The 21,280-nt window shown below is 43.4% G+C and overlaps 1 protein-coding gene, 1 non-coding gene and 1 pseudogene across 3 annotated transcripts in view; 2 read left to right on the plus strand and 1 right to left on the minus strand.

Annotated features, from left to right (window-relative positions):
• The first annotated feature begins 1,476 nt into the window (after positions 1 to 1,476).
• Positions 1,477 to 9,126, plus strand: LOC110258508 (annotated as a pseudogene).
• Positions 9,127 to 16,092: 6,966 nt separating this feature from the next.
• On the minus strand, positions 16,093 to 16,174 carry TRNAS-GCU. The gene has a single exon. It is a non-coding gene; the product is annotated as a tRNA-Ser (tRNA).
• A 106-nt stretch (positions 16,175 to 16,280) lies between these two features.
• Positions 16,281 to 21,280, plus strand: part of LOC110258507 (kinetochore scaffold 1-like) — a 31,178-nt gene continuing 26,178 nt past the window's right edge. The window contains exon 1 of one of the 2 annotated variants that reach the window (XM_021081759.1): positions 16,281 to 16,559. The gene's annotated coding sequence lies outside the window, so the exon portion shown is untranslated. Of the gene's footprint in view, positions 16,634 to 21,280 lie in introns of both variants that reach the window. The other variant, XM_021081758.1, reaches the window with a different exon arrangement.

The raw sequence follows: 21,280 nt of genomic DNA on the forward strand, positions 1-21,280 counted from the left end.
CTTTCCACCTTGCATTGTAGATCTCTGTACAAATAGTAATAACGGAGACTATCATTTTTATTCCCTGACTCTGTGCTGGGCACAAAGTTAAGCATTTTATGTACTTTAACATTTAATTCTAATGACAGCCTTGTGGAGTGGATAATGCTGCCACCTCTTACCTGTTAGGAAGCTGAGGAAACTAAGGTAAACCTCACAGAGGTAAGGCAGCACTGCCACCTCCAATGCCTGTTTTCTTTTTTTGTTTGTTTTGTCTTTGTTTTTCAGGTGCGGCATATGGAAGTTCCCAGGCTAGGGGTCAGATCCAAGCCACCTCTGACCCACGCCACAGCTCGCAGCAATGCCAGATCCTTAACCTGCTGAGCCTTGACAGGAACTCCCAATGCCTGTGTTCTTACAAGTTCTACATTTATCGTACAGCCTGATGTGATAAACTTGTGAAATGAGAGGAATAGAGACTAGAATTGTCTAGCCCAGTGCTTTGATCCTTTAAAATTACATCACAGCTAAGAGATATCAGACACCTGTGTCAGTAGAAGTGGCTCTCCAAGGTTGTGGGAGTTCACAAGGCACTTTTTTCTTTTGTAGAATGAGTGGTTTGAATCCTTTCTTCTGTCCCAATTTTGAGAAGCACGGTTCTGGACTGACCCTCACATTTTACAGATAAGGAAACTGAGGCCTAGAAAAGCTAAGTGGCTTTTGTAGGAGTGTGTAGTAAAGAGTTCCCCTTGTGGCTCAGCAGAAATGAATCCAACTAGTATCCATGAGGACACAGGTTCGATCCCTGGCTTCACTCAGTGGGTTAAGTATCTGGTATTGCCATGAACTGTGGTGTAGGTTGCAGACACGCTCAGATCTCACATTGCTGTAGCTGTGGTGTAGACTGTCAGCCATAGCTCCCATTTGACCCATAGCCTGGGAACTTCCATATGCACATGTGGCCCTAAAAAGCAAAAAAAAAAAAAAAGTTGTAGTAAGCCTGTGGCAAATTCAGGTCTGGAGCCCAAATCTCTGGACTTAGAGCTTGTGTTTGGTTCACAGTCACAATAAGTGATACTTTAAAAATTTTAATTTTAGAAAAATAATTTAGAAAATTAATGTTTTCCTTTAGAAATTTAATTTTTAGATTATAACCGTTGTATGAAATACAAATGAGCAGAACAAAAAAAAAATGCATACCCCACCACCCAAAATGTCACCATTAACAAATTATGAATGTCCTTTACAGTTTTCCAGTGGCCTACTCCTGTGTGTCTGTTGATTTTACAAAATGAGGGATCCACTGGCACGCTGCTTTTTCTTGCTTCAGGGATGTACTGGTGACCATTCTTCCAGGCCAGTAAGGAAGAGGGGAGGAAACTGTAAGTCGACTGATTACATGTGGCTGGCCCTGGGCTGACCAATTGGCCTTATGTCATTCGCAGGACCAATGACTTCTTACGGAACACAGTGCACAGATGAGCCACCGTACAGCAGAACCTGTCGCCGCTGGCGAGAACGAAGATTGTAGTTGTAGACAAGCCTTCTTCCATTCTGCCACCCCTGTGGCCGCTTCCGACACAACACGGTCATCTTTCCTGGCAAGGAGCACCAACAGAGCTACACCCATTGCATCGACTTGGACCGCCTTACGTCCGGGTCCTCATGTTGCCAAGAAGGCCGTCTCAGAGAGAATTATGAACAGGTCGGACCGGCAGGTAGACAAGCTTTTGCTCCTTTTACTTCCTGCATCATGATGTTGTGTTGAAAGATGTCACGGAGTTCCTGTTGTGGCACAGCGAAACAAATCTGACTAGTATCCATAAGGAAGCAGGTTTGAAATCCGGTCTCGCCTCAGTGGCTTAAGGATCCAGCGTTCCATGAGCTGTGGTGTACGTTGCAGATGCAGCTGGTATCTGGCATGGCTATGGCTCTGGGCGTAGGCCAAGTGGCTATAGCTCCAATCGACCCTTAGCCTGGGTGTGGCCCTAAACAAACAAAACAAACAAAAAAGTGTCACTGAGTTCTGGATCTGAAGTGAGCCTGGTCAAGCCTCCTATCTTCAGGAAAGACAACACTTACATTGCCAGAGACAGGTTATTATCTCTTGTGTTTCACAAGATATTATAGAGTTGATTTATATCTCCTCTCTTGGTAGTTGGCCGTTTTTTGTGTTTTTTTTTTTTTTTTTGCTTTTTAGGGCTGTATCTGTGGCATATGAGCGTAGCTGTTGCCTACATCATAGCCACAGAAACATGGGATCCGAGCCACATCTTCGATCTATACCACAGTTTATGGCAACACCGGATCCCTGAACCCACTGAGCGAGGCCAGGGATTGAACCCACTTCCTCAAGGTACTAGTCAGATTGTTTCTCTGAGCCACAGTGGGAACTCCAGTAGTTTGCTGTTTGAGGTGGTTTTGTTTGTTTGTTTGTTATTTGATAACCCGAGCATATAGAGTTCCTAGGCCAGAAGTGAATCAACCACATCTGTGATGACCCATACAAGCTTCAATGCTGATCCTTAACCCACTTGCTGGCAAGGATCAAACCTTGCCTATGCAGTGACGCAGGCTCTGCAATCAATTCCTAACCCATGGCCACAGCAGAAACTCCTAAGTTAAAGTGTGGCAGACGAGCAAGTTTGCCATGTCTGAATGCAAAGTCCAAATGGACAACCCTCACCACAGCAGTGACAAGTCTGGACCCTTTAACTGCTTGGCCACAAGGGAATCCTGAGCAAGGTTTTAAGAATGTAGGGAGAGCTTACTTGGTAGAAAGATTCTGGATGGAGGTGGAAGAGCTTGGGTAGAAAAGTTAAATGGTAGTCATTGTGGTCTGAGCCTTGTAATTCTGGATCTGGCTATAATATGTTTATACCATGCTCAGCCCATGGCATGGAGGTTCCCAGGCTAGGGATCGAATCAGAGTTGTAGCCTCTGGCCTACGCCACAGCCACAGCAACATGGGATCCGAACTGTGTCTTTGACTTACACCAAGTTCATGACAATGCTGTATCCTTAACACACTGAGCAAGGCCGGGGATCAAACCTGTGTCCTCATGGATACTAGCCAGATCCGTTTCCACTGAGCCATGTCGGGAACCCCAGTAAATGCTTTTCTTTTCTTTTCTTTTTTTTTTTTTCAATTTTTATTTTTTATTTTTTTTGTCTTTTCCTATTTCTTTGGGCCGCTCCCGCGGCATATGGAGGTTCCCAGGCTAGGAGTCAAATCAGAGCTGGAGCCACCGGCCTACGCCAGAGCCACAGCAACGCGGGATCCGAGCCGCGTCTGCGACCTACACCACAGCTCACGCAATGCCGGATCGTTAACCCACTGAGCAAGGGCAGGGACCGAACCCGCAACCTCATGGTTCCTAGTCGGATTCGTTAACCACTGCGCCACAATGGAACTCCAGTAAATGCTTTCTAATCAATATTTTCTAGACAAATTAACGGGATTTAAAGAGGCTAAATAGGAATTCTCTCATGGTTTAGCAAGTTAAGGGTCCAGGGTTGTTACTGCCATGGCTCTGGCATGGGTTTGACCCCCTGGCCCAGGAGCTTCCACATGCTACAGGCACAGTCACAAAAAGAAAGAGGCTAAGTAATGTGCCTAGGATTGTGCAGCTGGCCAGTGGTGGAGCTGGGGTTTGAATCCTCTTCTGTCTGACATGGGTACATTCGTTATCACTGTAGGGAGTTTGGGCTTCATGAGTTTAGGCTTTGTGCTGACTTGCTCCCTCTTTCTTCCTGTTTAGCTGGAGAAGGAATACGTGTGCCGGGTGGAGGGGAGTTCCCTGCTGAAGAAGTAACCTGCAAGGAACCCATCTTGGTGGTGTCTTACAAGGTAGGGGTCTGCCGTGTAGATCCTCGGGGCAAGCCCTGTGAGACAGTGTTCCAGCGACTGAGCTACAATGGCTGCTCCAGCGTGGTACGCTGCCGGCCACTCACAGGCCGCACGCACCAGATCCGAGTCCACCTCCAGTTCCTGGGCCATCCCATCCTCAATGACCCCATCTACAACTCAGTTGCCTGGGGCCCCTCCCGAGGCCGAGGCGGCCACATTCCAAAGACAGATGAGGAACTACTTCGGGACCTTGTGGCAGAGCACCAGGCCAAACAGAGCCTGGATGTGCTAGATCTCTGTGAGGGCGACCTGTCCCCTGGTCTCATAGACTCTACAGCACCCTCCTCAGAGCTGAGCAAGGACCATGTAGAAGAGTTGGCTGCATCTGCCCAGAAGATGGATGGAGCAGTTGAGGCAGCCCCTCAGGATCTGGACACAGTGCCCTTGGCACTAGGGAAGGCAGCCAAATGGATGTTGTGAATCAAGAAACAGACCCACTCTGTGCAGAGTGCCGGCTGGTGCGACAGGACCCTTGCCCCAGGACCTTGTGATGTTCTTGCATGCTCTCTGCTATAAAGGGCCAGGCTTTGAGTACTTTTCACCAATGCCTGCCTGCCGAGACTGCATGAGCTGCAGCCGCCAGCCTATGCCACAGCCACAGCAATGCCAGGTCCAAGCCGCATCTGCAACTACACCACAGCTCACTGCAACACCAGATCCTAACCTGCTGAGCGCTGAGCGAGGCCAGGGATCGAACCCGAAACCTCATGGTTCCTAGTTGGATTCATTTCCGCTGAGCCAAGACGGGAACTCCTCTTTTGTTTCTTAATTGAGATAAAAGTCACTTAACACAATTACCTTTTAAGATAGACAGTTTAGTGGCATTTCATACATTCACAGTGTTGTGCAGCCATCACCTCTTAACTAGTTGCAAAACATTCATCACCCAAAAGGAAACTGTACTCATTAAACAGCTATTCCCTGTTTCTTCTTCTCCCAGCCCTTGATAAAAGTAGTCAATTTTCTGTCTCTATGGATATGCCTATTCTGGATATTTCATACAAATGGAATCATATAATATATGACCTTTTGTATCTGTTGTCTTTTGTTTAGCATGTTTTCAGTGTTACAAACCACCCTTTGGCTGTTGTGAATAGTGCTGCTGTGAACATTTGTGTGCAAATTTTTGTTTGAATATGTTTTCCATTCTTTATATACTAAGCAGTGGAATTGTTGGGTCATATGGTAATTCTTTTTATTTTTTGAGGAGTCACCAGACTTTTCCACAGCAGCATATTTGAGTTCTTTTTGTATTTTTTAATTGGGTTATTTGATTTTGTGTTGTTGAAATGAAGGAATTCTTTACACATTCTGGGTATTAACCCCTTATCAAATATATGATTTTTTTATATATTTATATAAATATATATTTAGATTCCACATAGAAGAGAGATCATATGGTATTTATCTTTCTTTGTCTTATTTCACTTAGCATAATGCCCTCAAGTTCCATTCATTTCCTTCTTTCTAGCTGAGTAATACTCCATTGTAGTCATCCATCTTTGGATGCTTAGGTTGTTTTGATGTTTTGGCTATTGTAAATAATGCTGCAATGAATAGGAGGTACAGATACCATTTTGAGATGCTGATTTAATTCCTTCAGATGTATACCCAGAAGTGAATTTGCTGGTAATACATACTGCCCTCCAAAAAGATTATACCAATTTCCATCAGTAAGTAGTGTGAGAGGCAGAAGCAGCTGAATATAGTGACTATGAAAGAGCTGGTCAGGCAGCTGCATTTTCAAGGCTGGCTTTAGTTCTAACTGTGTGTTGGAATCATGGGTTTCCCGGAATGTCTGCATCTCTCAATGTATGACCTAGGTTTGCTTGGGTCAGTTTGCTCCTGAAGGCTTTAGAGAAAATGGCCTCATTTCAGAGCCACTTTAGGCTTTGGATCACTGGTCCTCAGGACTGGATTTTTTTAGAACATAGGATTAATTGAAAACCAAAAATGGAGCAGAACAGCCTAAGGAATGTTGACCAGATTTTGGATGATAGTTTATTGCAGTCAGAGTTATCATCACCAAGGAACTCATTCTACTTAGAACACCTGCTATTTGCACATGGCAAACAATATGTCTATGATTATGAATTCTTGTTTTCCTACCCTCCAAACCCTTTTTGTACTCTCTTCCTTTCATGTGAAACTTGTCCATGTTTTCAAAACGGCAACATTTTTATCAACCATTAACCACACCAAAATAGTTAAGAATTGGAGTTCCTGTTGTGGTTCAGCAGATTAAGAACCCAGCTAGTATCCATGAGGATATAGGTTCAATTCTTGGCCTCTTTAAGGACCTGGCATTGCCACAAGATGTGGCATAGACTGCAGATTTGGCTCAAATGGCATTGCTGTGGCTGTGGCGTAGGCTGGCAGCTAGTTTGGATTCGACCCCTAGCCTGGGAACTTCCCATCTGCTGCAGGTGCAGCCCTTAAAAAAAAAAAAAAAAAGAATTGCCTAGTAAAGTTGAACATGCACATGCACATTACTATTGATTCCATTTCAGGTTATAGACCTAGAGAAACACACATGTACCTCAGGAGACATGTATAAGAACATTCACAGTAACATTCTTAAAATAGCAAAAAACTGGAAAACAACTGAAATATCTGTTTGTAAGAATTCAGACAATTAGTATACTAAGTAGCAGTGCAAATGAATGAATTATATGGATAAAACTGTTGAGTGAAAAGAAGTAAACAGATGAATAATATTCCATTTAGGAGTTTCTTCAGTCGTCGTGGCACAGCGGAAATGAATCTGACTAGGAACCATGAGGTTTGTGGGTTCGATCCTGGCCTTGCTCTGTGGGTTAAGGGTCTGGCGTTTGCCATGAGCTGTGGTGTAGGTCGCAGACACAGCTTGAATCCTGAGTTGCTGTGGCTCTGGTGTAGGCCGGCAGCTACAGCTCTGATTAGACCCCTTAGCCTGGGAACCTTCATATGCCATGGGTGTGGCCCCAGAAAAGACCAAAAAAAAAAAAGATTCCAGTCCTGAAAAGACAAAAACTAAAAATTAAAAAAAAATGATTCCATTTATATAAATTCAAAAAACAGGCAACATTTATGTATATATATACATATAGGAAAGTAAAAAGGTGATTAACACAATTTAGGGAGTTCCCACCATGGCACAGTGGGTTAAGAATCTGACTGCTGGGTTGCTGTGGAGGTGCAGGGTCTGTCTCCAGTGCAGTGGGTTAAAGAGTAGGAACTTCCATATGCTGTGGGCGCAGTCATAAAATTAAAAAATAAAATTTAGTGAAGTAGTCTTCTCTTTGGCAAGAGGATACCAGCAGAGGGACACAGGAAGCTTCAAGTTGCTGGTAATAATTCTGTTTCTTAACCTGGCTTGGATATACATTGTATTGGTTTTATTCTTTTAAACTATACATACACAATATATTACATGTATGTATTATATCATTGTATGTGTAATATCTTTCAAGATAAAATTTTTTTAATTACTTATTTTTGTCTTTTTAGGGCCATTCCCATGGCATATGGAAGTTCCCAGGCTAGGGGTCCAATTGTAGTTACAGCTGCCGGCCTGTACCGCAACTTGGGATCTGAGCCACGTCTGCGACCTACTCCACAGTTCACGGCAACACTGGATCCTTAACCCCACTGAGCAAGGCCAGGGATGGAGCCGCATCCTCTTGGATACTAGTCAGGTTTGTTACACTGAGCCAACATGGGAACTCCAAGATAAAAATTTTTAAATAAGAAGTGTTCAAAGAGCTCTCTCTCTCTTCTCTAACCTTTAGTTATATCTGAAATAGTGACTCTCTTCACCCACTGCACAACTCCAATCTACTTTACCTAGCTAGTCCTAGACCATGAGTCATTTTCATCAGGGATGGAAAGAGAGCATCCTTTGTCTAGGATTTTGGAGACAGTAATGAGAAACAATATACAATAATGTGCAAAAGTGACTCACCACTTTAATATGCCTTAGTAGATTCAAATAGTGCTGCTTTATCATAGCTTTAAAAGAGCTGAGGGATCTAAAAGCAGTTTATGGTTCTGGTATTCCAGATTTTGACATGCTTTTAGACACAGAGAGCCTTGTGCACTGCATTTTCTAACACTTGATTAATATGGCATCTAGACACAAAATTCTTGCCTTTTTGTCCTTTTTTTAGGGCCACACCGAAGCATATGGAGGTTCCCAGGCTAGGGGTCTAATCAGAGCTGTAGCTGCCGGCCTATACCAGAGCTATAGCAATGCCAGATCTGAGCTGCAGCCTACACCACGGCTCACTGCAACACCGGATCCTTAACCCACTGAGCGAGGCTGGGGATCGAACCTGCAACCTCATGGTTCCTGGTGGGATTCATTTCCACTGCTCCACGACAGGAACTCCTAGGCACAAAATTCTTGAAAATACTTCAGTAGGTAAACAAGTGATAAAATTTTTCTGGTTCTTTTTTCTTTTTCTTTTTTTTTTTTTTTGTCTTTTTGCTATTTCTTGGGCCGCTGCTGCGGCATATGGAGGTTCCCAGGTTAGGGGTTGCATCGGAGCTGTAGCCACTGGCCTACGCCAGAGCCACAGCAACACTGGATCCGAGCCGCGTCTGCAACCTATACCACAGCTCACGGCAATGCCGGATCGTTAACCCACTGAGCAAGGGCAGGGACCGAACCCGCAACCTCATGGTTCCTAGTCAGATTCGTTAACCACTGCGCCACAACAGGAACTCCCTGGTTCTTTTTTCTTATAAACCTTCCAACATTTGAAATGTTGGCGTTAAGGTAGGTTAAAATTTTTAAAAGGATAGTTTTATATTTCATCCTAATGCTAAATTGTCCAGAATCAGAATTGAGGCAAATTATAAGATTAAGAATTTTAGGATTTACCTGGTGGTCTAGCAAGTTAAAGATTTGGCACTTATAGTGGGTGTGGCTTGGGTTTGAATCCCTGGACTGCATGTTGGTGGGCACAGCCAAAAAAAAAAAAAAAAAAAAAAAGAATTTTACAAGCAAAGGAATGTCAAACATTGCCAGCAAAACACCATAACCTAGAAAAGAGACATGGAACAGATTCACTCTTGTGGCCCATAGATGGAACCAATCCCACTGACACCTTGATCTCATACTTCTAGTCTTTAGAGCTCTGAGATAATATCTGTTGTTTAAGCCAAAGAAGTTAAAAAATTAAGTCCTGTATTATGGGCTAAATAAAGGTTGCCTCTGTTCCTTGCTAGGTTATACCAAAAATGATAACCGATAGTCATTGAAAGGACAGTTAATTTGAAGTAATCCTTTTAGGGAGTACCCAGAAACTACTGTCAAGGAGCTATTTTAATTTTCTAAAGCTAAAAGGAAAAAAAAAAAACTTTTTTCAGATGTCAAGTTTATGTATCATCCAAGAATTTAAGTAGTTGCTATCACGGCTCAGAGGAAATGAATCCGACTAGTATCCATGAGGAAGCAACTTCAATCCCTGGCCTTGCTCAGTGGGTTAAGGCTCTGGCATTGCCATGAGCTGTGGTGTAGTTCTCAGATGCAGCTTGGATCTGGTGTGGCTGTGGCGTAGGCCACCGGCTACAGGTCCAACTCGACCCCTAGCCTGGGAACCTCCATATGTCGTGGGTGCGGCCCTAAAAAGCCAAAAAGAAAAAAAAAGGTTTTTTTAAGTCAGAATTTTAAATCTATGGCTATATTAGCAACCAATAGGAAGTTGATCATTTAGATGACTTGGAATCATTCATGGTCTATTTTTATCACTCAGTATGTTGTCATAGTTCAGAACAAGCACTGCCTTCATTTATCCATTATAACATTTCTAAGCATTTACTGAAGGAATTTGATCTAGAATTGATAAATACAAATCAAAATCAAAAGATTCAGATAGAAATATTCAAGAAAGAGGAACTGTGAGAAAGAGGGGAAAAAAGTACTCAGTCAATGACCTTTTATTCAGTCCAAAGAGAAATATGAAAAACTTATTCCTTCACAGTACCACAATCAGAAAAGGAGTTATTGCTTCTGTTTTTAACACCATGGACTCATCAGTCATGTCCTCAGGTCTTGCCTTCATCCATTGATTTTACCCCCACTGAAATTGGGTTTGACCTAGTTTTACTTCATTCTGGAGATTTCAAATAAAATTTTGAAATTTGAAATCTGGGGCATTGCTCATCCTCACTGTGATGAGAGGGAAAGGTGTAACTGTTGCTTTTTAACTATCCAGAACAATCTTTGCAGAAGAGAGAAAGCATGGGATATAGCAAGTGTTATTCCCCCTTTCCCTTAGTCTATTGGCATTCATTAAGTTGGTCTTTCCTAAGCAAGTTTACTATAAACTAGTTTTCAATTTTTCCTTTATTGATCTTCAGTATGAAACTATTGTTTTATTTTCAGCTCAGTAAGCATTCCTAGAAGTTATTATAGCAAGGTGGATGTTTTCCTGTAATAGCATGCAGCTCAGGGAATGACTTGGGTTGGTGCTGCAGACTCAAATGCCCGTATTCATTCTTTTTTTTTTTTTTTGTCTTTTTTTTGTCTTTTTGTTGTTGTTGTTGTTGTTGTTGTTGTTGTTGTTGTTGTTGTTGCTATTTCTTGGGCCGCTCCCGCGGCATATGGAGATTCCCAGGCTAGGGGTCTAATCGGAGCTGTAGCCGCCAGCCTACGCCAGAGCCACAGCAACGTGGGATCCGAGCCGCGTCTGCAACCTACACCACAGCTCACGGCAACGCCGGATCGTTAACCCACTGAGCAAGGGCAGGGACCGAACCCGCAACCTCATGGTTCCTAGTCGGATTCGTTAACCACTGCGCCACGACGGGAACTCCCCGTATTCATTCTTGAACCTCTCCAGGTCTTGTCATGACTGTTTCCAGAGATGGTGAGTGGGACATTTCCCCAGCTGTGACAAGACAGGACCCAAAGATGAGTTTTACAATCTCTTCTCTGGGTTTTCAGGTACAGACTGAATTCACTTCATTGTCAAAACCAAACTTTGCAAGTCTTGCACCCCTAGGTCTGGGTTTAAAAAAAAACTCTAGGTATGGGTTTAAGAAACTGGGGGCGCGTGCGCGTGTGCACGCACGCGCGCGCGCGCGCGCACACACACACACACACTTCACTGGATTTTACTTCTTCCTTATGTGTCAGCTTTGTCCATGAGGGCTGCTGACACATAGGACCTTGCCCAGGAGGCAGAGCATCATCAACAAACACTGGACAGTTCCAAGAACACCTCATTCTCCAGAGAGAATGGGTCTTCTTGAAGCTGGACTTGGAGAATGAAAACCCATTCCCTAGCACTGAAGTAGTAAAAGAGCTGGAATATCTTGGTAATGCATTTGGCTGTGCAATGGTTCTTTCTTTTGTGGTCTTCAAGGGGTCTGCAGTAGTTCAGGATAGGACTTGTGAAGAACCCTGATATTAACGGAGAACTACCTCTTTGAGCTGTAATTTGTTGACAAGTTTGGGAGAGTAATGGGGATCTTTCCAAATGTAGCAGCCATTCCCACAGAACCATCTTGTCCAAGTCGTCAGTTGCAGCTTCTCCAGTAGATGGCGCCTTTAACTCTTTTACTGCCTTCCTTTCTTATAAATTCCTTTTTCCACTACTAAGGCAAGTGTCGTCCCCCCATCCCATCCCTGGGGGCTTTTAAATAATCTGGCATGTTGTTAATCCTTTTTTTCCTTTCTTTCTTTCTTATTTTCCCCAGCAGTGACTCCAGACAGGATCCAAAGATGAGTTTTACAATCTCTTCTCTGGGTTTTATGGAGACTTCACTTCACCCTCTGTGTTAGCCTTAATCCTTTTGATTCTCTTAGAAAGAGGTAATAAACACAGTTCTTATACATCAAAGATCATAGAAATGCAAAAATGGAAACTGTCAGAGCCAGGACTTGTTCTAATTTCATATGAAAGTAACCGCAAATGAACTATACATGAAAAAACATGTAAACTGAGGACTAGAAAATTGAGCTTCTACGCACAATTTCTTTTCTTTTTTTTCCCTCTAGACACTTCCAGTGCTTTATAGTTTCAGAACTTCTATAGCTCTATAGCTGAAGATTTTCCTTTGAGAAAATAACCCACTCGCCTTTTTTTTTAGTCTTTTTTTAGGGCCACACCTATGGCATATGGAAGTGCCCAGGCTAGGGGTCAAGTCATAGCTGCAGCTGCCAGCCTACACCACAGCAATGCCATATCCGAGCCATTTCTGCGACTTACACCACAGTTCACAGTAACACCAGATCCTTAACCCAGTGAGCAAGGCCAGGGATTGAATCTGTATCCTCATGGATACAAGTCAGATTCGTTCCCACTGAGCTATGATGTGAAATCCCCCCACACACTTTTTATTTATAGATACTAGACATATTGATACACCTTATCAATTTTCCAGGAAGTCATCACTGTGAAAAGAAGACAAAACTCAGAAAAATGATGCAGTCTTACCAGCCTTTAGAGAGGCTGCAGTACCATTGGGCAATTTAAGTACACTCTGGCAATGGGCTGGGGAAACACAGGAAGCTACAGGAGCATCTATGAGGGGTACAAAGCCCCAGAAACAAGAGAGCATTGGACTAGGAGAGAGAAACCTAAGGAGCTGCAGGTTGTAGGGCGAGGGGAATCTTTTTTTTTTCTTTTTTGTCTCTTCTAGGGCCGCTCCCACGGCACATGGAGGTTCCCTAGGGGTTGAATAGGAGCTGTAGCCACTGGCCTATGCCAGAGCCACAGCAACAGCAACACAGGATCCGAGCCGCGTCTGCAACCTACACCACAGGTCACGGCAACCTACACCACAGCTCACGGCAACGCCGGATCGTTAACCCACTGAGCAAGGCCAGGGACCAAACCCTCAACCTCATGGTTCCTAGTTGGATTCGTTAACCACTGCACCACAACGGGAGCTCCTGGTAATCTTGATGGAGATAACATTTAAGCTGAGATCAGAAAGAGAAGCAGGGAGTTCCCGTCATGGCTTGGTGGCTGACGAATCCAACTAGGAACCAAGAGGCTGAGGGTTCGATCCCTGGCCTTGCTCAGGGGGTTAAGGATCCAGCGTTGCCATGAGCTGTGGTATGGGTCGCAGACGTGGTTTGGATCCTGTGTTGAAGGCCAGTGGCTATAACTCAGATTAGACCCCTAGCCTGGGAACCTCCATATGCTGTGGGAGTGGCCCTAGCTGTGGGAGTGGCCCTAGAAGAGGCAAAAAGACAAAAAAAAAAAAAAAAAGAGAGAGAGAGAGAAGCAGGCGCCAGCCAGGCAGGGGTTGATGGAAAGGGGCTGTGGGGGGCAGCAGAAGCATGATCCAGGGAGAGGAAGTGGTAAAGCATCTGCAAAGGTCTTGGAAAAAGGCCTGGTTGGGGGGGGGGCAGTTAAGGTTAAGGTCAATGTCTTGAAGGCACATTAGAAAAGTCCTCAGGGGCTCTTAATTTTTTTGTGACATAGACCTTTGGCAGTCTGGTGAAGCCTATGAGCCCCTTCTTAGAATATATTTTTTTTATGTTTTTTGCTTTTTGGGTCACACCTGTGGCATATGGAAGTTCACAGGCTAGGGGAGAATCCTAGCTTCAGCCGCTGGCCTACACCACAGCCACAGCAACGCAAGATCTGAGCTGCATCTACAACCATAGCTCACAGCCACACTAGATCCCTGACCCACTGAGTGAGGTCAGGGTCAAACCCACATCCTCAAGTATACTAGTCAGATTCGTTTCTGCTGCGCCACAATAGGAACTCCAGAATATTGTTTCTAAATGCATAAAATTGTTGGATATAAAGTCAACCAAGTTGGAATACAGCTATCAAAATAGTTTAAAAATCTATGATACAATAATATAATGCAGTTACTTCCTTATGAATGAATAGCATTACAAGATCTGATGGCATATCTAATAACTACCATTATTTTGAAGTAGTAGCAATGAGCATTAAGCAATAACAGTGATCTGATATAATAATATCTGTTATTTCCTTTTTTTTTTTTTTTTTTTTTTTTGTCTTTTCTAGGGCCACTCCTGTGGCATATGGAGGTTCCCAGGCTAGGGGTCTAATTGGAGCTGTAGCCGCCAGCCTATGGCTCAGGCACAGCAACACCAGATCCGAGCCGGGTCTGCAACCTACACCACAGCTCACAGCAACTCTGGATCATCAGCCCACTGAGCAAGGCCAGGGATCGAACTCACAACCTCATGGTTCCTAGTCAGATTCTTTAACCACTGCGCCACGTTGGGAACTCCATCTGCTTTTTCTATTGGTGACAAAATCACAGGTAAGGTTAATATTACTGTAGTTTGTTGCTTACCTGTATTGAAGGAAGTGCTTTCAATGAAAATAAACCTGCAATTTTTTTCCCCACCAAAATAATTGCATTTTATCCATGGACCCCTTGGGAATGTGTAGAATCCAAGTAGAAACCCTTCCTAGCAGGGTGGCAAATGGATTGGAGAGCAAGGCTGAAGGCAGGTGCTGAGATGCCCCCAGCCCTCAGCCCTCAGCCCGGGGAGGTATCAACGTTCCTAAGAGATTTGGATTGATGAGGGAGGAGCCACTGGAGCCTGCGAGCAGTGGCAGCTGCCTTCCACCTTCAGGACTGAAAACTTTGGTGAAGACACTTGCCAGGTGCCAGGTTCTGGGGTACCATACAGTGCAGAGAGAATGTGTAAACCATTACTGCAAGAGATCGATGAGTGCTACTTCCTAATTTCCAGCACAGTAAAGGATGGTGGTTGAGAGCCACCGGAGTTTGACACACTTGGGTTACAATGCCTTTTCTGCAATTTCAGAAGCTTTATAACCTTGGGTAAGTTTATCTTTCAGTGACCTCATCTGTAAAATGGGGTAATAAAAATGTCTATCATGATCACAATGTTATGGTGAGTTCAAGTGCTGAAATTCATTGTGGTACTGGATAAATGAAAGTTTTTAAATATGATGCCTGACGACTTTTCAAGAGAAGAATCTCTGTTCGTTTTGTACTTCCTGTTTTTCCCTCCCTGCTTAAATCCAAGAGAGGAATTAAAACTTTCTCCTCTGGAAAGGCAGCTGTGTCTTCAGCCTCTGGCTCCTGGATACTACCAAGTCTCCATGTGTTGTCAACATCTTTTTAATGTTGTATACTTTTCTTAAGTACCTGCAGCCTGCTGGGGGCTGAAAGAAAATCCTGAACAGTGCCCCTTGCTAGCTTTGGAAGTGAAACCTGATATTTCATAGTAAGGACAGATATTGGAAACCTTGGGGTAAGAGTCCACAGTAATCAAAGTCCCTCATTCAGAGGCTGAGTTAATTAATATGGAGCAGACCATTGAACATACAAGAATAGGAATAATTGCAGAATTTTACTCACTGTTGCGTACTTCATTAACAAGAAATGAAAATCCTCTGGATAAATGTCTCCCTTCATAGGAGGTGGTAAGGTCATTCCCAGGTTATTCTGTTTCTGCTCTCTCCCTGTGCCCCTTTCTGCCTCACTGCTTCATGGGGATCCAGATCACCCCCATCTCCTCAAACACAATCTCTTGCTTAGTTAGTCATAGGCTACAAGTTTCACCAGGATGGCTGTCAAGCAAAGTTGTCATGCTTTCAGAAGGTGCCTCTGATATGCATTTACTGAAGAGGGACTAACTACCTTGTTAGTCTCTTCCAGACATATTTTTAGCATCATGGTTATTATTTTTAAAATCAGACTAATTCCTTGCTCCCTTAAAAAACATATATTTACTCAGCAAATATTTTAAAATGCTGTTTTGTGGCAGAGTTTTTGCTATGTTGTAGAGATGTGGAGAAAAGAGACATGCCCTCACCCTCTAGGAGCTGTTAGTATGTCAGGGAGGTGAGACACTGCAGAAAATGATTGTTCAGAAAATTTGGGGAGGAAAAATGGGGGCACCAAGCCCGGAAGGGTTCCTCAGTAGGTAATGCCCAGGCTGCATCCTAAGGTGTCATTGAGTTGGGGGGCTGGAGAATGCTGTTCAGGATGGAGAGAACAGAATTAAAAAAAAAAAAGAAAATGAGAAATTAAATTAAATCCATTTTTAATTAAACTCTAATTCCCAGAGTCTCTTTCTCTCCATTTTCTTTATCTATGATGTCAGAGTGCTCCAAAACCCGTCTTTCAAAGAGTCCAACCGGAGGTACTAAATTGACTAGTTTATTCTACCAGAAATGAATATTCAACTGTTTCCATTCTGTAGGCAAATTTGAGTTTATCTCAGAGGCAAAAGCTATTTTCGACGAGGATGGGATTCGAACCCACGCGTGCAGAGCACAATGGATTAGCAGTCCATCGCCTTAACCACTCGGCCACCTCGTCCCAGAAGCTTAAGTCTTCCCGGTAGCTATAGGGAGTAACACGAGGGGGATGTGACGTAATATAATGGAAGCCACCATTTTGTACGGAAGCAAAGATCCGATAATTTTTTACAGCAAGAAATAAAAAGAAGATGGCCGCTCCCATGCTGTGCGGGATTTGCAGTAGGGAAGGACAAAGGAAGATTCGATAGAAAATGAGATAACCCTGAAAGAAATAAAATTGGCTTGAAAGGAAGTTTCATTAAAGGAGTCTTAGAAAAGCTCTGGAGCCTAGGGGGCGGAGCCGAAGCGTGGAGCGGCTTTGCGCATGCGCTTCAGCTAGGCGGTTAGATTTGAATGCTGCGCTGAGGCTGCTGGGCGTTGTGAGGTGATGTCCTGAGGCGGCGGTGAGTAGCTTCTAGGGAAGTGTGCTGACCCCAAACAAGTCTGGGATTTTTGTCAAGCACTTGGGCCGCAGCGGGTAAGTTTCGTCCTGGACTTCTGGGGAGGGGTTACCTTAGATTTTGTACGTGCGGTCGGAAGGTTCCCGGGTGGGAGGTAGGGGACGCTGCTACAGCCAGGCTACCTCGGAACGCGCGCGGCTGAGTAGAAAAGATTCTGCCCGGGTGCTGGGCTCTTTCTTTTCTGACCTCGGCCTGCACGTCTTGCCGCCTTCCTCCTCCCTCCTCCCTAGCAGTCACCATCTACACCTGGGCCCCTCGGGCCGCCCGAGGTCGCTAGTCCGCGGCGCCTTGCCCCGCCCCGCCATCTTCTGTCAGGGCTTCGGGACCCTTCTTCGCCCTTGAGTTCTCTTCCCGAGGGAACTCACGGCTGTTGGCATTTTGTATTCAGTCTTTTCTTGGCTGTAAATGAAGTGACAGCAGTAGGTGAATTTAAACTCCCCGCTTGTAGTTTATTTATAGTGTCTGAGCCGAGTGACAGCAGCACTAAGCAAATTTTGGTTTCCTTCGGATGGAACAACATTAACTAATAAAGCCAGTGTTAGTTCGCCACAAATATCTTTTAGGCCAGAATTAAAGAACCTTTTCTTGCTGTTTATCTCAATACTAGAAGTGAAGAAAAAGGTTCTGCAAAAATATATTGCTGATTGGAATTTTTTTTACATAAATGATTTATTTGCATTTTTTAGAAATTGAGGTATAGTTGACTTACAAAGTTGTGTAATTTCTACTTACAGTGATTCAGATATATATATATACACACATATATATAATATATACATTCTTTTTAATATTCTTTTCCATAATAGTTTATTACAGGCTACTCAATATATTTCCCTGTGCTACACTCTAGGACCTTATCCATTCTGTGTATATCCATTTTACATCTGCTGTCGCCGCCGATTGGAATTTAAAAGAGGTTTATTGAAATGGGACAGAGAAGACAAAAGCAGAGCTTACTTTATTTTTTTAATTTTTGGTCTTTTTGCCATTTCTTGGGCCGCTCCCGCAGCACATGGAGCTTCCCAGGCTAGGGGTCGAATCGGAGCTGCAGCCACCAGCCACCGGCCTACACCAGAGCCACAGCAACGTGGGATCCAAGCCGAGTCTGCAACCTACACCACAGTTCATGGCAACGCAGGATCCTTAACCCACTGAGCAAGGCCAGGGATCGAACCGCCAACCTCTTGGTTTCTAGTTGAATTCGTTAACCGCTGAGCAACGATGGGAACTCCAAGCAGAGCTTTCTTTAGTTATTAAGATTGAAGTTTTCAGTTGAATTGGAGCAATCGAATTCCTCAGATATGCGTTGGGTTCCTTGTTGTCTTGTACTGGGGCCAGGAGCAGATGATTCAGTCCCTCATCTAGAGTTTACAGTTCAGAAAGCAAAGAATTAATATGCACAAGTAATTATAAGACAAGACTATGTAAAGGATTGTAGGATATTCTAAAGGATTATAGGAGCACAGAATAGGGGAGCTTATTTGATGATTTTTGGCATTGGAGACTAAAGGAGGTTTCTTGAGACAGTGGCATTTGAGGTGGTACTTGAAGAATGATTTATAGAGATGGGGAGTTAATGCATTGTAAGATTTTGCTAATTAAAGGTTGGGTTCAAAGCAATATGATTTTCCTTGACTCTGAATGGCTGGAAATGTTTATGAGATGACAAGTAGATGTAAACTGAGTAAAAATGTTTGGAGTGGGAGTGGTAGTGTTGATGTGTTTAATGCTAAGTAAGAGATAGTAGAAGATACTCTAGATAATTGATAGTAGGACAGTGCTATCCAATAAAACTTTCAATGTTAATGGTAATATTTTATTTCTGTACTGTCCAGCACTATACATTAGTCATATGTTACTGTTGAGCAACTGAAATGTGGCTATTGTGACTGAAGAACTGTATTTTAAATTTTATTTCTTTTTAATTAATTTAAATTTAAATAGCTAATAGCTACTGTTTTACTGTTTTGAACACCACAAGTCTAGAGCCTCTATCACTGGACACTGAAGCATATTGTCTCTAGATAGTGGTAGTGTAAATGAAGGAGTGGACAGATAGCCAGTTAGTAAATATTTCAGGCTTTGCAGGCTCGGTAGTCTGCATGATCTCATCACATTTCTTCTTTCTTTGCTTTTCATTTTGTTGTCTACAACCCATGTAAAATGTAAAACGCTGCTGTTAAGGGCACATTTGACCTAGCAGCTACAGCTTGTGGGCCTCTGGATTATTTAGACTAACAGTTCCCAAACTTTCTTGGCTCGCGGTGCCCTTAGGCCAAAAGAAATACTTAACAGTTGCATCTATTAAGTGATTAAGTCCAGACAATTTTATATTTTTTAAATTTGTTACTTTTATTTTATTTTTTTGCTTTTTTTGCTTTTTAGGACCACACCTGCGGCGTAAGTTCCGCAGGCTAAGTTTCACACCCAAGTTCCCAGGCTAGGGACTGAATCAGAGCTGCAGCTGCCTGCCTACAGCACAGCCACAGCAACGTGGGATCTGAGCCATGTCTTTGACCTATACCACAGTTCATAGAAACACTGGATTCTTAACCCACTGAGGGAGGCCAGGGATCAAACCGGAATCCTCATGTGTACTAGTCGGGTTTGGAATTGCTGAGCCACAATGGGAACTCTAGTCCACACAATTTTAAAAGTTGTTATTGAAATTCTCTTGTTGTTGTGGAAACCACAAAAACCGTGGCAGTGGAAGGAGACAAACAGCACTCAGAGATATGGAAAAGCAAGGTTTATTCAGCACTGGTGCGGGCTCAGAGGAGTCACCTCCAGAGTCTGAGCACCAGGTCTTTGTTCTCATTAACTTTTATACACTACAGGGTCTTCATTTTCCCATGTAAGCATCCCAGACCTCCCCCCATCCCCAAGCAGACAGTGTTCCTCCCTAAGAAATTGAGCAAGCAAGGTGCAGAAGCAGAACTGATAAGCAATGCTGGGTACATGATTAGCAGTGCTGCTGGCTTGGACATAGGGCACACAGTTGTTACATTGTTACAAGGAGGGTGGTATAGTGAGAAGCATAGCTGGAAAGGCTTGCAGCTGCCTCTTTAGCCAAGGGGGGTTGTTCTTTAGTTAAAACTCTTATTTCATTGTGATGCAGCAGATTAAGGATCCAGCGTTGTCACTGCAGTAGCTTGGGTTGCTGCTGTGACACAGGTTCAATCCCTAGCCTGGAAACTTCCATATGCCACCGGGATAGCAAAAAAAAAAATTTTATTAGGCAATCCTAATCATTTGGTAGCCATTTGAAACTACACATAAATTTAAGGGAAAGATAGTATTTTATTTTATTCAATTATTTATTATTGGTTATGTGTGTCTGTTGAACAGCTTTTAAATCTTAGAATCAGATTGGATACCGCCACCCTCATTTCCTGTACCTCACTGGTAAAATGTACTTGCTCTATATTACAGCAACTGCCAAAAATCTAGCTTTGCAATAGTATGTTATGAAAACTAATGTAATATGAATGAGTACTGTTTTGAGCTAGTAGTGCTGGATAGATATTGAGAATTGTTGTTAATCTCAAAAATTTAAAATATCCCGGAATACTTTGTGAATCTGCTATAGCTCCCCTCCCTGTGCGCCAGGTGCACAATTTTGGAACCAGTCAATAATCAGATAATGTGGCAGTGATCAAAAGTTCAACTATAACAGCATTTTACAAATGAAGTTTTGTGGGGCAGCGGAAATGAATTCAGCTAGGATCCATGAGGATGCGGGTTTGATCTCTGGCCTCGCTCAGTGGGTTAAGGATCTGGTGTTGCCATGAGCTGTGGTATAGGTTGCAGACTTACAACAACAACTCGGACTTAAAACAATGCAGACTTAACAGCAACAACGCGGATCCCACATTGCTATGGCTGTGGTGTAGGCAGCCAGCTGTAGCTCCTTTTCCACCCCTACCCTCAAACTTCCATATGCTTTGGGATTGTAAGTATAATCAACTCTGCTATTTAAAATGTTATTTTTATGTCTTAAAATTTTTTTTGCTGAGTAAAGTTAAATTTTCATAAATTTGCGTTTTATGCAAATCCATTATTTTGATGCTTGATTGATTATATTTTGAGATTGAATTATTATATAATCCATAACTCTTATAAAGTTGGGCAAATTTTGATTTGAACCACTGAAATCCCTATCCTCACAATTGGAAATAGTCACTGATTTCATCTTGAATATAAGAATTTTTCCAGAAGTGGTAATTATAACAGAGTAGGTTTTTTTGGGTTTTTTTTGCTATTTCTTTGGGCTGCTCCCGCGGCATATGGAGGTTCCCAAGCTAGGGGTCGAATCGGAGCTGTAGCCCCTGGCTTACACCAGAGCCACAGCAACGCAGGATCCGAGCCTCGTCTGCAACCTACACCACAGCTCACGGCAACGCCGGATCGTTAACCCACTGAGCAAGGGCAGGGACCGAACCCGCAACCTCATGGTTCCTAGTCGGATTCGTTAGCCACTGCACCTCGACGGGAACTCCCAGAGTAGGTTTTTTTTGTTTGTTTGTTTGTTTTGTCTTTTTAGGACTGCACCCACAGGATATGGAAGTTCCCAGGCTGGGGGTTGAATCAGAGCTGTAGCTGCCAGCCTACCACAGCCACAGCAACTCAGGATCCCAGCCATCACTGAGCGAGGCCAGGGGTCA

The sequence above is a fragment of the Sus scrofa genome, unplaced genomic scaffold, assembly GCF_000003025.6.
Source record: "Sus scrofa isolate TJ Tabasco breed Duroc unplaced genomic scaffold, Sscrofa11.1 Contig2211, whole genome shotgun sequence".
NCBI lineage: Eukaryota > Metazoa > Chordata > Mammalia > Artiodactyla > Suidae > Sus > Sus scrofa.